Raw genomic sequence first — 18,691 nt, 5'->3', positions numbered from 1 at the left:
ACAACAGCCACTTCTACCCTGTCAGTCTTTTGTTTTCTGCAGATTTCAGTTCTCTGCTTTTCAAATCCCATAGACGGTTCATAGTGTAAATATCATACAGATATGTAAATATCATACAGCAGCATTGTTTAAACAGGCTGCTTATTATCTGGCTTCTCTGGAAAGTAGAGTAGGATTTTGGGGAGAATGTGAGCATTAAGGTGTGGGAAGTCCTAGTGTTCTTCAGGCAGGCTGATTATGACAGAATTCATGAGGGTCTGGGAAGATTTTCTACATGATTGTATATTTTGTAATTTTCAGTTTTGTATTTTGCTAGGCCTAAGGGAATCTTGGGGGAGTCAACAACCCTATCCAAACATCCTGATTTATTGTGATTTTTAGATCCCCGGGCTTCATCCTACTACTTCCACACTTGCTACAAAGATATTCCTGGGCCTGGGTCAGGCCCAGCCCATTTTCTCTTACTCCAGGGATAGAGGGAGAGAAGCAGGGGAAAATGTAGCTTTTTCTTTCCTGGAAATTTCCTTTGATAACAGGAAATTATGACTTATTACCTTTTAGTGACCCCTCAAGTTAGCCAACAGGTGGTTCTGGCCAAGCAAACAGAAGCTGTGCAATCAGGAAGGTAAAGGATAGAATGGTAGAATCATCTTTCCTTTCTTATCTTTTGCTCTGTCTTCTTGGTACCACCTCTGCCCTGCCAATTGAACTCTGGCTCAACTTGATTTTATTGTTTATGGACTTCTTTTGCTGTCAGAATTAAGTGTCCTTCTTCTGTGTCTTTGGGTTTATCGTTTTCTGAAGCTGGACTCTCAGATGGCCTCAGGAAATTTATTTTCCTGTGCTCCTTCCTAGCGATGGATAGTACCTTCCACTGGTGTCACACTGCCTCTCCCTTCACAGCACCACCATTTTTCTGAACACACCATCCTGGCCAAAATGCTTGGTAGTGCCTGCCACACGACTGCATTGCTTCTCGTCTGTCTGCAAGGGATCAAGATCCTTTCTACTACAGGTCTCTGAAATTGGGTCAGGTGGGATCTTTGATTCCCTTTTTATTTGTACCATCTCTGTGCATGCCCGGCCCCATGAACAAACTCCACGTCTCTCTAGCAGGCTTCTTAGCACATACATACTTAATTGTATCACCCAGTACTTTGAGCATATCATTCCCTCCTCTGTTTTTGCCTGGCTTGCAAAGTTTCTGCTGAGAATTCTTCTCATAATCTTTTCGGGTCCCTGTATTGAGTCATGTTTTCCTTCTTGCTTTTAAAATTTTCTTTGACTTCTGGAATTTGACTATAACTGATGGTTCTCTGAATTTCATGGATCTAGATGTTTATTTCCTTCTCCTGCCTTGGCACCTTTTCTGTCATTACTTCTTTATAAAAGCATTCTACCTCTTTCTATTTCTCTGATCCTTGTGAGAATCTCATAATGTATGCATTAGTTTGCTGTACAGCGTCTTGTCAGTTCACAGGCATCCAGCCTTTTTTATTCTTTTTTCTTATTGTTACTCTGACTATTTAATTTAAATTGACATGCCTTGGACCTCACTATCCTCCTCCTCTTCTCCTCCTTCTCCTTCTCCTTCTTCTTCTCTTTCTCCTTCCTCTCCTTCTCCTTCTTCTTCCACTCAATTATCTTGCTGAAATTTACTATGAAAATTTTCATCTCTGCAATTGTGTTTTTCAATTCCAGAATTTTTTTATGTGGTTATGCTTTATAGTTTCTATCCCTTTGTTGAACTTCTAATTTTACTTGTGTATTGTTCCTCTGGGATCAATTAATTGTCTGTTTATGTCCCATTTTAGCTCACTGAAATTCTTTAAGAAAAAATAATTTTGAATTCTTTGCAAGGGCATTTGTAGATTTCCATTTCTTTCTTTTCTTTCTTTTTTTTTTGAGACAGGGTCTTACTGTATAGTTCAGACTGGGCTTGAGCTCACTGTGTAGCCCAGGCTGGCCTCAAACTCACTGTGATCTTTGTGCCTCAGCCTCCCTAGTGGTGGGATTACAGCCGTGTGCCACCATGCCCAACAGATTTCCATTTCTTTAGGTTCGATTACTAGTGTCTTTGTTTCTTGAGAGGTGTCATGTTTTCTGATGACTCATAATCCCATGGGCTTGTGTTGGTGTCTTCACACTTCAGAAAGGAGACATCTTTTCCCGCCTTACAGACTGGCATTGGTAACAAAAGCCCTTCACAGTCAGTTTGTGCAGAGACGCATGGTGGACTGACACGTAGGGTCTATGGCAGTTTTGAGACCACAGTCCACAGGTGGACTGGCCTTGTGCCTGGTAGGCAGGCAGGGCTGCTCCCTGGGTTTGCAGAAGGCATCTTGCTGCTTGGATGATGGGGAAAGGCCTTGTACCTGGGTCCGCTAGGGCAGGCCCAAAGCTGTGTCTATGCAGGCGGACCTGAAGTCTGGGTCCACAGAGACTAGCCACAGGGTCTACCAAGTTGGGCCTGATTCCTCTGTCTGTAGGGACAGGGCAAAATCCCGTGTCCATAGTGATCAACACTGGGACAGGCCTTAAGCCAAAGTCCACAGGGGCTATCCTGTTGCTGGGTGAGACTGATGTCCACCTCCCTCCATGAAGACAGGTCTGGTTCTGTGTCCAGGGAGGGGCTAGTATGGTACCTGTGTCCAGGGGCAGATCTTGTGCTTGGGATCCAGGGAAAAGGCCTAGAGCCTCGTCTTTGGGGCCTAGTGTGGTGCCGGGGTGGCCTGGAACCTGGGCAACTTTGTGTGGGTTAGCCTGGAGGCTGAGATCACAAGGGCTGACTTGGTGCTATGGTGAGTATGAAGCTTGTGACTATGGGTGGAGTCCTGGTGCTGGGATTTACTACCAGACCTGATGCTGGGGTCCACAGTGAAGTTGGGAGGATATCACTCTCTGCCGTGTACTTCCTGGACTTGAGGAATAGGACATGTGGATAGACTTATCAGTGCATATTTTTTAATATCTATGCTCTACTAGCTGCGATAGTCTCTCATCTGTACCTCTGTAAAGGTATTTTCACATGTGGATGTTTGCTGAGATTGATACTGGGAGGGAATCAGCACTAGAAATTCCTATTCTGCTATCTAGCTGATGTCTGCTAAGTACTTTCTTATCAATAACACAGAACAATGATTAAACTAATCTGCCTGGCTATTTTAGGTTCTCTGTTATCCAAGGGTTTAGAATACTTTGTGTTTTTCCACAGGAATGCTTGGAGCATTCTTCTTTTGTTTTGCTTGTAGTGTACTGTTTATCTCTTCAGGAAAAGTCTTTGCCAAATACATTTTTTTTTCACTAGTGTGGGTTACAAAACACTTTCTCTGCATTTGTTGTTGTGGGAAACCGGCTTAGGGTTTGGATTGGCTTCAACATTTCCATCTGTGAGAGTTTGGCTACACCTTCTTGACAGGCGAGAGAAGAATGAAGAAAGAAAGTGAATTAGATGCTGATGAATTTTCTAAATTGAGATGGGTTTAGTTACTCTAAAGTGAAGATACTTTCTTTTGTTTCTTTTGGTGACATACTATTTAACCAAGGGATTTCCTATTCAAAATCCCCTAGTGTTATTCAAGTTTAACTTTTCTAGATGGACATGCAATTCATTAAGTTCATTCACTAACTTATTTACTTATTTTACACACACACACACACACACACACACACACCCTAGTCTCAGTTGTAGGCATTTAGGACTCTGTAGTGAACGAATTAATCATCAAATTGTTAAAGCACAGGAGACATAAGGAAAGATGAAGCATTGTTCCAGCATTCACTGACCCGCTAATGTGTGTACATCTGTGTATAGAGGAGGAGGAAGAGGAGGAAGAGGGGAGGAAGAGGAGGAGGAGGAGGAGCAGGGCGACAGGGAATATTTGGACAAGTATAACCGCAAGTATAGTACAGGGAAAAATATGAATTATGCCAAAAGGAAAGCAAAGCAGAAGAAAAAAACATCTATATGGTGGTAAATTAAGAAAGCCTTCATGGAGGAGGTGGCATTTGAAATGGGTTTAAGGAAATCTTGCTAAGCAAGTTATTTTCTCACAATTTCAAATCTGTTCTTTTCTTTTCTGCTCTATGGTGCCAGGCCGCAAACCTCATTCTTCTCTGCCAGCCAGTTCCTTGTTGGGAGGAGTCTCAAAGGCTGCCAGAGAAGGGACTTGCTCCTTCCTCGTTGCTTAGGATTCCGATTAGCATTGCTGCACCAAAATGTCTTCACCCTGGCAGCCTCGCAGGAGCTGGAGCCGGTTCCAGTTTACCGTTGTATCAACATTCTTAGAACCAGGTTCTTTTTTTTTTTTATTTTAAAGAGAATAAGAAAAAAGAGAACAATAGCAAAATACCAGCAACATAGACAAAAACAAAACAAAGCAAAAACAATAAAAATGATACTGGGTTTCAGAACAAAATCATAAGAATTTAACAGTAGTTGTTATATTACATATTGTTATCTTCAATGAAGTTGCTCAGATGCCAGATGTAAGAATGAAAGACTGATCAAACCATTGAACAGAATAAGAAATAATAGAAGAAAACATTAGAAACGATAGAGAGTTTCACTAGACAAGATGGTAGGAATTCACCAGTGGCTGCCATATTGCATACTGTTATCTTCAAATTAGTTGTTCAGACTACCAGGTATAAGCATGAAAAATTGGCCAAAAAAATCCATTAACTGCTCTTTGAGGAAGCTCTATGAGGAAGCAAATACTGAAGCATTTACCTGTATGACTGATGTATTCCCTGCATGACAATAATGATGGGGCAGAAGGTCAAGGGGAGCTATGGCAACTTCTCATGTATTGAAGCTCTCAAGAAAGAAATGACACGCTCAGGTCTTTAGACTCAGGTCTTCAGTCATGTTGCAGGGCCAGCGTGCTATTGTGGTGACCTAGAAGAATCTGTTATTTCTTGCAGCTTCAGGATCAACTTTTGTGAAAGTCAGAATGAATTCTACTTTTGCTGATTTCAGAATTATAGTGTAAATGGAACATCTAACCTTATGAAGTCCTTCAGTGAAGCTGAGAATCTTGAGCTTTTGAATCATTTTGAGTTCCTCTTGCCAGTGGAAGCAGCCCAAGATCTGAGGTCTCAGGATGCTGAAAGATGCTGCAGTAACCTCCTTCAGGCAGATTGCTTGGCAAAAGTATGGCTAATTGTTGAGGACCAGACTATGTAAGGGTTAAACTGCTGACCATGAAGGGACCTCTGTCCATGTGCAGAAAGCTCATATTAATGGTGTTCTGAAGTCAAGACAAGACCACAGCTAAGGACACCTGGCTTGAACTCCAATTTATAAGATAAAGGCTGCAGCTGCAGCCATTTGGCTCCTGCTGTAAATGTCCCTAGAGATAAAACAGTTCTCTTAATTGGCAAAGTTACTGCTTGGAAAAGTCTTTGATCCGCTCAGTCCCTGTTTTGCCTCAGTATCCCCTTCCTTTGTTTGGAAAACCCAAAGAATATGGCCATCCAGAAAATTCGTGGTGCTTGCTCCTAGAGAGTTCTAACGTTCCTGGATCCCCCAAAGCCATACTGCTTGTCTCCTCTTATTTAGGCCTTTGTCATAACTGGTTTTAGGAGACTGGGGGCTCAGCCAAGTCCCAGATAGCTAGTCTCCTCCAATCTGCCCCAGTTCATCCTCTGTTGGCAGTCGACTCATCATCAGAGTTAGAGCTCAGCACGCTTCAGGAAAACAAGCACAGAGTCTGACCCAGGCAGAAATAATGTAGGTTTAAGATAGGTTTGAAGGACGCTTATATTCCAGGCAAGGAGATGACCCTCTGTACATATGTGGAGGTGGACCTATTCAGACAGGAGTTGTAACTCATATAATTTGTCTGGAACCCAGCAATAAGGAAGACCAGAAATTAGGTTGGGCCATATTAGGAGGCACTTTGAATGTGACTGAGATGGAGGATTTTGAAGAGGAGTGATATGCTTACTCCAGAAAGATGGATCTGAGTGTGACATGGACTGGGACTGGGAAACTGAAGTCTACCTGGCCAGTGAGAGTCAGTTGAAGACCTGACTGCTGTATCTAAATAACTTTTTACATTATTTTGTCTGCTTTTTAAAAGTTATTCTATGACATGAACATATTTGCTTCATTAATCTTTATTTATTTAACTATTTTTACTTTTTCTACAACAGAATATAACCCTCTTTCCAGCAGTCAAGAGGCTGAGGCAGGGGGATCACTGTGAATTCCAGGCCAGCCTGGGTTATGTAGTGAGTTCAAGGCCAGCATGGGCTATGTAGTGAATTCAAGGCCAACCTGAACTACACAGCAAGACCCTGTCTCAAAACAATAAAAACAGCAACAAGAAAGAATAATTTAGACTATAATCCTCTTTTGAGTAGGGGTAATTTCTGTCACCCACTTTTCCAATAGAATTTGACACATAATATGCACTCAAAAACTGTGGGTTTTTTTTAATACAACAAAATACTATTCAGCCATAAAGAAGGATGCACTTGAGACAGTTATAGCTAAATGAGTGCAGTTTGAGACCATACTCTTAAGTGACATAAGTCAGACAAGCGTGTAAATATCACATGGTCTCTCTGGTGTGAGAAAATGAAAGTGTAAATAAGAACCAAAATATATAACAGATATTGTGAAATAGGAAGAAAATGTTCAAAAGGAAAGGGGAACTAGGGAGGGAGAAAAGAAATAAAATGAGAAAAGATGGATAAAATGGAAACAAAGCTTTGTAGATTAGGAGGGGAAGGGGATTGAGGGGGGGGGGGGGGATTGGGAAAAAAGAGGATCCCAGATACATCATGTACAGGTATGAATGCTCTATGATGAATGTGAACAACATGTATATCTAAAATGTACCCATAAACTTAATAATAGAAAAACTGCTGGTGGAAAGCGTGAATTTTATTTACTCTTTACTATAAGTATTTTTACTGACACTTTCAAGTTGGAAACATGATAATCATTCTGGACCGTGAACTGGCCTGGGAATGTTATATGTATCAGAGCAGGAATCTGAGAAGTGGATGAATTATATCACCCACTATTATCTATTTATTTAATGTTCTGCAGGATTAAGACTAATTGAGAAAAGTTTGGGGGAACAACAAAATATGGACCACAGACCCAAACTAGTTACTGCTTACTGTCTTTGAACTGAGACCGTATTTTTCCAGGCTAGTCCCAGCCAATGGCTGAGTGTGGCAGGGATGCCAAGCAGTCTCTGTATTCCTGGTAGCTTCAGCACCCCTTTGATGTCTAGCTTTAGATTGTGAGCACCTCCATGAGCTCCTCCACTGTGAGCCTTGCCAAGCCATCTTTCTTAGGCTGTTTAATAGCCAAGGATGCTTCTATGCAACCCTACCCCCTTTTCTCTTTTGTTTGTGGATCGTTCCCAGCCCCTTCCCTACTAGCTTTCATAGATTCTTTCCTAGTAAAATCCTTGCAAGTTTTGGCATACTAAAGCCCTTCCATACCTTGCTGTATTTTGTGGATGATTCTGTTCTTAGAGAACATATTCATTCTCTGGAACCTGACTTGGACCTTCTTTGTCTTTTAAATCAGACCATAAATACTGTTCTAATCCCCATGCAAATTGTTGGAGATCTTTGTTCTTTAGTATCTTGTCTGATTCTTAGCAGCATTTCCTTTTCTCCTGTTAAGAACTAGATCTTTCCTTCAGGCAATCTAGTTCTAGCTAGAATATTGTTCAAATCTGTGGACCATCTAAAAGCCAGGGTTTTCTGGAAGTATCTGTAAGACACTGATTATTGCTATGACCTAGAAACTCATTATATTGGCCTCCTTGTTGTTACAACCCAGAAATGAAAAACTAAGGAGTTTGTCTACCTTTTAAATATCAGCTATACGTTCAAAAAGTTGGACTCTGTAAGTTTTATCAATGGCTTTATATAGACCTAGCCCTGAAACAAGCAGATAAGTTACATAAGCCTGTGGCCTACTTGATTACAGACCTTGTTTCTTTCACACCAGCCTTCAGCGGAAGTACCAGCTTCCCGTATATCAAGAATTAGAATTCCAGTCACCGAGATGAGATGTTAAAAAGTACTTTTTCCAGGGAAGGTGGCATTTTCAGTGGTTTCCAGTCATTTTCAGTGGGAGTGAATTACTGATCCTTTATGGAGATTAATGTGAAAGCTAGAGAGACAAAAGCACTAGCTATTTGAGGGACATGGACAATATTGTGAGAAGTATAAAGGCAGAAAGGAGACGCTGGTAACTTCAAAACAAACTTTATTGTCTCCATAGTTTTTGTCCATGCCAGGATATGCCTGGGGCTTTCCACCTACCTGTGCCATAGGCTCTAAACAGATGGGATTGAAATCTTTATACCCACATAGTTACACAACAAGCAGGAGGATATTCATTCCATGTGAGGAGTAGTGTTACAACTAATCCTTTCACAATCACACATGGGGAATTATCCTGATCTACTTATGTTTCTAGCATAGAAAGCTCTTTATTTTCAGGTTTCCATTTACAGTGAGAGCCAGTAACTGAGTCTGTAAAAAAAAAAAAAAGTTATGAGTATGTTGACCAAAGTCTGTAGGGAAAGGTTTAACTAGTGAAGATATAGTTTAGCATTAGAAGGAGTTGTTCAGGACAGGCTTTATTAAAATGTTATATTAACCCAAGAGAATGCTAGATAAGAAACTCAGTGTTTATATTATAGATGTTTCCTTCCTATACCGTGAGATAAGATTATACAATAACCTGCCAAGAAATTGGAAGTTCCTTTGTTTTACCCTTGTGTCTTTGTGTGTTTATTTTCTCATCTGTAATATGGCCCTACAGAATGTCCTGATAATTTTGCCACTGCTCATGAAAAGAAGATAACAAAGCAAATATAAAAGTACTTGCAGAAGAATGTATTCTACAAATACAAGACAATGCTGTCTGGATAGGGACACTGATAACGGCAATGGTGTGCCTCTGAATTTATGCAGCAAGTAGATTAGTTTTATGCTTAATAGCACGGTTTTTTCCACTAGTTGATTACTACAGTCAAAATAGCTTTAAATGAGTAAATTCTTGTGCCTTAAGTAGTTTGGTTGGTATAACAGAATTTGCATTTTATTCTAAAATGGATGGTTTAACCACAAACAGTTCTCACAGTTCTAGAGGTTGAAGTCTGAGGTCAGGTGCTAACATGGTCAGGCCCTTGATAAGTGTCCTTTTACTGGTTTATATACAGATATCTTCTTGCTGTGTTCTTACACTATGGGAAGAGAACTAGCTATCTCTCATTGTTTTCTTTTCTTTTCTTTATTTATTTACAGTACTGGGAAGTGAACTCAGGACCTTGTGCTTCCAGGTAGGCACTGTGCCACTGAGCTATATCCCCAGCCCTCACTGTCTTCTTATGAGGGTTCTAATTTGATTCCTAAGGCCTCAACCTCATGATCTAATTACCCCACAAGGACTCACACTTAAATATGATCACTTTGGAATTCGGAGTACAGCACATTTGTTTTGGTGGGGGGGACACAAACATTCAGCATATTGATTAGCCCACCACATATTCACTGAGATAAAATGGTTCCTTTCAAGACTCTGACTTTTTTGTCTTTCAAGTCTTCCTTGTTTCTGTAATGTGAATCTATCAGGTTATGAGTATGAGTTAGATTTAACCTGGTCTAATACCTATCTTATTTTAAACATCTCTTCAAGAACAATAGATTGATACTAGAAGGATTTACTTAAGAAAACATATTTATGGAATTTGTGTTAGTACTAATTATGGTTATAATTTGTTATAACAAATTTATTTTGATACTATTCTTGATGAAAGATAATTGTAATATCCAGGGGTCAAAAAATAAATTTTTATTGCATTATTTGAATGTCAGTGGATGTACCACTTTGCATAATGAATATGTCACAATTTCAGATTATGTAATAAACAATATTTTGCTGAATAAAAATGACAAATATTTGAGGAGATAGATTTAGCTTGTAAACACCCAATGTATATACATATCAAAACACTACACTGAACTCCATAAAATGTTTAATTTTTACACTTTCCTCTGTTAATTAAAAGTAAATTTAAATTAAAATGACTTTAAACATGTCAAGAAGTTTTATTTAAATGAATATTACATTAATGTATAAGACTGGATGTTAAAATATATTCATCAAATGTAGTTTATATATGAAAATGTATTTATTAATTTGGTAAATTTTTTTGAATGTCCACTATATACAAGTTGCGTTGAATGCAACAAAGGTACATATGAGCAGAATTCATGATCATACTCTAGTTGGAAGTGAGAAAGGCAGAAAGAGAGAAGAAGCAAAATATTCAGAACGTAATGAGAAGGAAATAAAAAAAATGTGTAAAAAAATGTTATATAGAGCAAATGTCCACAAAGGTTGCCTCTTTTCTATGTAAATGAGATCCAAATACAAGAAAGAGACAGCTATGAGAGTGAGAGAGGGAGAGAGAGGGAGAGAGAGAGAGAGAGAAAAGAAGAAGGAGGAGGAGAAGAGATGAAGAAGGAAAGGAAGAGGGTAAAGGAGAGGGAAAAGGAGAGGGAAAAGGAGAGAGAGGGAGACAGAGAAGGACAGGGAGACGCAGAGGGAGAGAGGATATGAATGAGAATCTAACTGTTCTGAGTTGGGAGTGAACTTAGTGCTCAAGGAGGCTGGTCTTGTGGGAGTATAGGACCGAGAGAGAAGGTGAAAATGGGATCGAAAGGCACAGGGATCTTGGATGTCATGGTGCAAATTTGCATTTTATTCTAACTGCAATTTCACCATTTTTGTAAAGGTTTAAGCATGGGGATGGTAAGGATTTATTTGTGTTTGAGAAAGATCACTCTCACCAACACGTAGAAAACAGATTGTTAGGATGCAAAAATGAATGCAGGAATACATAGGATACTTTCAGAGAAAGGGATAAGAGCTAGCAGTGGTTTGGACAGGAGTAGAGGCTGTGGAGGTAGAGAAAATCAAAATGCTTGCTGTTGCTGTAGGGAGAGAAGAGGTGAGGTGTCACTGGCTGAGTTGCATCCTCCCCAGGTTGATATATTGAATCATTACTCCCAGTACCACAGAATGTTGTGTAATTGGATATTACATCTTTAAGGAAGTAATTAAGTTAATGTAAGTTTCTACGGTGAGCCCTGCTTCAATATGAGTGATGTCCTTACAAGAAGAGGAAATTAGGACATGAGCACACATCGGGGAAGACATAGAGGATAGAAGAAGCCATCTGCAAGCCAAAGAGAGGCGTTATGAGAAGCCAGCCCTGCTGACAACAGGACTCGATCTGGACTCTAGAACTGGGAAAAACACGTCTGTTATTTAAGCCACTCAATCTTTGGCACTCCTTAAGAGCAACCCTGGCTAACTAATACCCAAGACAGAAAAATAAATTAAGGTCTATGCCTACGTTTTGGCTTGAGAAGCTGAATATTTAGGGGTCTCTTTACCACCTTGAATAATGCTGAGTAAGTGCATTAGTTTTCCCCCTACTGGACAAAAGCACCTGGTATCTGCAACTTGAAGGAGGAAATGGTATATATGGCTCACAGTTTCAGAGGTTTCAGTCCATGGCTGGCTGACTCCAAGACAAAAACATCATGGCTGAAAGATACGGCACTGCAAACCTCCCCAGTTCTTCACTGCCAGGAATCAGAGGATAGGGGAAGAGCTCCAGCAAAAGACATACCCTCCAAAGTCATGCCCTCCGTGATCTACTTGGCCCACCCTCCTAACTATACACCCAGCTATGAACATCAGTGGATTAATCCACTGGTAAGTATAGCACCGCCATGATCCAAACACCTCCCCAGGAATCTCTTAGTCCAGTCAAATCGGCAATTAAGATTAACTGTCACAGGAAAGAATTTTAGGGTACATATGGTGGTGTTTGTGGTGGAGAAAATTAACAGGTAAATTTTGCTATTTTGTGTTTAAGACACCTATCTACAGGCAAAAATGATATAAAAAAGGCAGTGGTTGTACAAACCTGGATAATTTATAAATTGTTATGCAAATGAGCAAAGAAATAAGATTGGACTTTTTGGGTATTCTGATCACTTCTAGATGTCAGCACAGGTGGCTAGTTATATACAGCTATTATCATATGTCAGTAAGTTAAATTCTCTATTATTTTGTAGTGAAGGGAATTCTGTGCTGCATGATTTCTGTCCCTAAAAGTCAACAGACCTTGAGGCAATTGTGACATTTGGAAAAGTATTTCCTGGATTTGATGTTATGAGACACAGCCTGGGACTTGAACTTTGTCCTATTTAAATGAGTGTTATCTTGAATATAATCTCTGAATCAGATTTTTTATCGCAAATATTTTCCATTTAGGATATTTATGGAATTGTCAAGGGCAATTTTGCTGATGCATGATTGGGGAGTACTAGTTATTAGAGGTCCTACAAATACCTGCACAATGAAGTGTCCCATATTTTAAACAATTTTGAAACCCATGGTATATATATTTGTAGTTGCAGAGTCTGGAGAGTTCCTATACATTACAACTTAGATGACAGCTGTAATATATATTAACAATACTTCCTTTTAATAGCACATTATTTTAGAATATATATCTACAGTCAAACTTACACATAATATGCTCTATTGACATACACGAATATTGTAAAAAAGCATGTATAGAAGTGTGTTGAGAACCAGTGACCTATAATATTTTAATAAGTGATTCATCAGGAAGGCTACTGTTATTTCTAAACAAGGTTATACATGAGATTACAGATTCACAATGACAGGAATGAAAGAATATGCCTATAAGGGTTGATACATTGTGTCAACTTGAGAAGTCTAGAATTTTAACTAAGTGACTCTGCAGGGGACTAGGGTCCTCACTTTGTAAACTTTCTGAACCTGTGCAAGAGGAGGGCATGGAGATGCTGTGAGTGCTACACCCACCTGAGGGCAGATAGCTTGCTTACAACATAAGGGAGGAAAAGAGCCTTATTCCCTCACCTGCATTTCTGTTCTTGTTGCTTTTGTTGTCTTCTGCTGCTATGAATAGTTGCCTCTCTGTCATGCCACCCTGCCTTGGAGCCAGCTGATTATGGGCTGAAACCTCCACAAACTGTGAGCTAAATAAACCTTTTCTTCCTTAGTTTTGCATGTTGGGTATTTTGTCCCACCAGTGAGAGAAAAGTAACTAAGACAATGCCTATCTTAAAACTTTGATTTTTTTCTTTTTATTTTAAAGAGAGAAAAAAACAATAAAAACGATACAAGAAATTCAAACAAGATGATAGGAAATTAACAGTGGTTATTATATTACATATTGTTATCTTCAAAGTAGTTGCTCAGATTGCCAGATACACAAAATTGATCAAACAATATGAGAACTGTTTGTTTCAATGAACTAATAGAAATTAGTACTATATTATCTTAACTTGTGTATATATACATATCCTTTTTCTCCTTTTTCTTTTCTCTTTTCCCCCATCCCAGTTGTTCTTTCCTTTTGAGCAGTTTCTTTCCCTTTCACTTTTGTAGCTCTATCAACCTCTAGGGTATTGTGAATTCTACTTTTGTAATAAAGCCTGTAATTAGTTTCTGAAGTGCAATATTACATTTATTTTTTTTTAAATTTGTGTTCATTTTATGTCAACACTTAAAATAAATTATAATTTTTCTGACATTTCTTTATTAAAAATACACTTTATAAAAAATAAAGGAATTACAACAGGTCTTTCTTGACCTCTGAAATGTCAAGATGTGATAAGACCTACTCTTCAAAGATTAGTCTGAAGATTAACTAAGCTTTATACTTTAATTAATCTCTCATACTCTTCCAAGTATACTCTACCTAGATATTTCTGAAAATTTTGGGCAATTAAGAGCAAAGAGGCTGAATTTCTTTTCTAAAAATTATTTTTGACTGGACATATAACAAATGTACATATTTAAAAGGCACAAACCAGGCGTGGTGGAGCAACCTGTAATCCTAGCACTTGGGAGGCTGAGGCAGGAGGATCATTGAGAGTTAGAGACCAGCCTGGGCTACAAAGTGAGCTCAAGACCAGTTTGAACTGCATAGTGAGACCCTGTCTCAAAAAAAACAAAAACAAAAACAAACAAACAAAAAAAAAGGCACAGTGTGAGACGGTGATACATTATATAATACAAAGTCTAAATTTTTATAAAAAGGTTTTGCTTGCTCAGAGCAAAGCAGGAATCTAGCTTAGCATTTTTGTCTTATGATAGGCTATCATTTAATGTTTGGGAAACTTATACAACTGACATATTGGTAAAGAGAATTTATTAATAAAACATCAATCTCATGTTAAATTGATGCTGAGAACAACAGCTAAATGATAACAATTCTACATCTTATCAAGACTACATCTAGGTTATAGTATAATAATAAGTAGTATAATAACAAATACACACAGGCATAGAGTATCAAACAGAAGATTTATTTGAGGAGAAAGAAAAGAATAGCTAGGAGTAACAACTATTCGTCACTTGAAGGTGTAGGCCGCCTGAAAAGGAGTAAATATAAGCCCACACTTGTATCAGTCAGCTTTCCCACTGCTGGAACTAAATTCAGACACTTGCACTTAAAGGAGGAGGGGTCCACTTGGCTCAGTTTCAGAGGTTTTAGTCCATGATTGGCTGGTGGGAAAGTGTGGCGGAGCAAGACTGCTCAGTTCATGGTGACCGGAGAGCAGAACAAGAGAATGGTGCCCAAGGAAGGAACCAGTGACCAGACAGACTCCAAGGTCTTCTGTGAGCCTTGCAGACACATCCAATGTGTGATCCCCTAGGTGACTCCCAGGGCAATAATTGACGATTAAATTTAACTACCGCATTTGTCCATAGTTTGTTTTCATCTACAGAGCTGAAAATACAGAAAAGCAGAAAAAGTGTCTGTCCCAAGGCCCAGGGTCTAGGGCCAAAAACAGCTTCACAAATGTGTGAATTTTTAGAAATACTGCAATTTTAAAAGTACAGATCTTGACCACTAGGGACTATTTTCTGTCCTTGGCAATGACAATAGTAAAAACAAAGCCACTTAAAGGGCAGAGTGCAGTACTTCAGGGCTGTGGGAGACAGATGGGACATTGCTTAATTTCTTTTTATAGATATTTGGGCTGTTCCTAGGATTTTGTTATTACGAGTGCTACAGAACAGGTTAAATTCATGGAAAATAAATTATGCATTTTAAAACTGTTTAAAAATCCCTGCCGAAGGACTTCATGTATTTTTATTCACATAGATGAAAATTTAATTTTATAGACAAAAGTGCTTAAATCCACATAGATTTACAAAAGTTCTTGGGGATACAAACATTACCCATAAGTGAAAGGCGAGTGGCAAGAATGTTCTCTTCTTAACTAATGGTGTTTGAGCAGATGCTTTTCTGCTCAGTCTCCTGGCCTCATGACAGCGGGGCCTCCAGACTGCTCCAGCCAGCCCCTGCTGACCTCTGCAGCCACCACAGGCTCCATTGTGTTGGTTTGCTGCCTCACCTTGGCCCTGTCTTCTGATTTCCCATCCCTCTTGCTGCCTGATACCTGCTTGTTCCTCCCCTCTACCCCGAGAGTCATGTCTATGTGTTGTTATTTATTTAATTTATGGTGGCGAAATCATATATATTTGGGGGTAAAATTGTGAGGTTTTGATATATGTCCAAAATGTGTCATGATTAAATCAAGTTAATAAACATATCCATCTCCTTCCTTATATATCATTTTTATGGTGACACAATGAAATTTTAAGATCTTATTTTGAAATATATAATGCATTTTGTAGACGCTAGTCACCCTGCTGTGAAATAGATCCCAAAACCTTTTTCTCCTATCGTTCTGAAATTTCATACCCTTTTATTTTGGTACACTTTTTAATGACTCCCCTTTTTACCTCCATCTCCATTGCAGTCAAGGTTCACAAGTGAAAAGATTTAATACAGGACACATACTCTATAAAATTACTTTATAATATTTACCCAAAGAGTCAAACGCAAAAGAGTGCAGGAAATCTGTCCACACACTAGAGACCCAAAGAATCCAGCTGGGGGCTTGGATCCCATGGCAATATCCTGCAAGAGTCCAGCTGAAGACCTAGAACCCATGACAATATCCTCCACGAGTACAGCTGGAGGCTTAGAGCCCAGGACAACGTCTCATGCAAGTCTGTATCAAGGATCAGCACGGAAAGGCCCAAAGGTCAGTGGTGGAAGCTAGGAAGTCTGTGCCTGCAGGATGAATGATCTGTGCTAGCAGGCTGAGGGATCCACACTGGAGCCAGGAAGCAATGTGCAAAGTAAGAACCAGAGCTCCCCTGAAAAGTATCACAGCCATCCTCAGCAATGGTGAGGTCCCGAGCTCCTCCAACAAAGAAGACAGCTGAGTTCCCATCAGGAAAACCAATGCAGCAAGCTTCTTCAGGAAATTGACAGTGCACTGTCTTCCCTTCCCCAGCCAGGAAGAGATGTCCAAAGTGAGGACCAGAGCTCCTCCAAAGTGAACCGAAGCTATTTTCAGCGCCAACAAGGCCCCGAGCTCCTCAGAGGATGAAAACAGTCAAGTTCATCAGGAAAGCCAGCATGACAAGCTCCTCCAAAATAACCAACAGCTCCTTACAGCTTCTACCAGCTCCCAACAGCCTTTCTCCGCTCCCAACAGTCTCCTCAGTTACCCACAACCTCTCTCTTCTCTCCAGTTTTGCTGCTTATGTTGCTGGCAACAGTCCTCAGGTGGTTCTTTCACACCCAGCACCATGCTTACTCAGTTCAGCTGGGTGTTATAAGTTGACCACTAGTTGTCAATACACTACAGTAGTCGACCAATGTTGTGGAGCATTTTCACTATTTTCTTTCAATAGCTTTATAGTTTCCAGATTTATGTTTAAACATTTAACCCCCCTTATGCTGATTTTTGTACATAGTTTAGGAGAATCTCTAATTTCACTCTTTGCCATGTGGCTATTTAGTTTTCCAAACATCATTTATTGAGAAGATTGTCCTTTCTTTGTTGTGTGTTCTTGTGTTTTTTCCCTCTTATATATTAATGATTAATGTTTTATCAAAAATCAATTGGTCATAAATGCATGGGTTTATTTTTGAGTTTTCAGTGTAACTTTTTATGCCAGAACCATATTGTTTTGATTTAAATTGCTTTGCAATATATTTTGAAAGCAGGGAGTGTGATGTTTCTACTTTCGTTCCTTTAACTCAAGGCTATTTTGATAATTAAAGTCTTTTGGGTTTCCATTCAAATTGAAAGACTTTTTCCATTTCTATAAGAATGATTAAAGTTTTGATAAGATTTTATGGGAACTATAGATAGCTTTGAATACTATGAGCATCTTCATAACATTATTTCTTCCAATTCATGAACATGAGATATCATTCTGTTGTAGCCAGGGTTTGCAAGAGAAACACAATTTAATATAGGACACATAATTTATAGCATTATTTTATAATTATCACTCAAAGAGTCATACACAAAGAGAGTACAGAAAAACTATGCACATGCTAAAGAACAAAAGAATCCAGCTGAGGCCCTGAATCCCACAGCAATGTCCTGCATGAGTCCAGCTGAAGACTTAGAACCCATAACAATGCCTCCTATGAGTCCAACTGGAGGCCTAGAGCCCATGACAATGTCTCATGCAAGTCTATTTCACCAGTCTGTGCTGGGAAGGCCCAAAGGTCAATGGTGAAATCTAGAAAGTCTGTGCCAGAGAGATGAAGGATCTGTGCTAGTAGGCTGTGCTAAGATTTGCTGAGGTGTTCGCTGAAAGTGAATGGAATAGAGAATGGGTAGTGGAAGAAGGTAGTTATAAATACCAGGTACAATCCTGTGATCAGCTACAGAAAAGAGGGTTGTAATTGTACTATTTCCCCCAATATGGTTCTAATATAACATAATATAAAATAATATAATGTTACATTATAATGTCATATAATGTTGATGGCTTCATATTGGTTCTTAAGGATTATTAAACCTGTATTATATTGTCAAAGTTAGGAAATGGTTAGTGTGAGCATCAACAAAAGAGAACTTACCTTCTATTCTGGTGAGAGAATTAGTGCCTTTCCATTTGTACACAGGATAGTTATAACATATTAGGTGCAATTATAAACATGTCTTTGTATCTGGAGATTGGTTTTAAGAAATGGGTCTGGTTGACAAGGGGTGGATTGTAGTGGTTGACTGTGTCAAGCTGAGAAGTTCAGAAGCTTAACTAAATCAGCCCAGCAATTCTACACCCTAGTATATAGAGAATCTACCCTAGGGTGGCTCATCACCTGGATAGAACAAAAGGGAAATAAGGAAGGACAGATGGGCTTCCATTCTTTGGAGGAGCTCCTGTCTTCACCTTCAGCTTGGTCATCATCTCCTGGCTTCTAGTGTAGACTCTAGCTTTCACCTTGGATCCTTCAGTCTTCTGGCACAGACTCTTCAGCCTCCTGATATAGACTTGGGCAAAACACTGCAGTGAGCTCCAGACCTTGGACTGAATCCTTCAGTCTCCAGTGGGCAGACACCCGCTGCACACTTCCTCATCCAGCTCTGTGGCTGACTGTCCTAAACCAATCTTGTAATTTCTTATACATGTATATATTTTGTGTTATATCTGTTTCTCTAATAAAACCCTGGCTGATACATCATTTCATTTTTTTCTTTAATTTCTTTCATCTGTGTTTTAGAGGTTCCAGAATACAGGTCTTCT

Source organism: Chinchilla lanigera, unplaced genomic scaffold (genome assembly GCF_000276665.1).
Source record: "Chinchilla lanigera isolate Chin_1 unplaced genomic scaffold, ChiLan1.0 scaffold00005, whole genome shotgun sequence".
Lineage (NCBI taxonomy): Eukaryota > Metazoa > Chordata > Mammalia > Rodentia > Chinchillidae > Chinchilla > Chinchilla lanigera.
Note: the sequence above shows the minus strand (reverse complement) of the source record.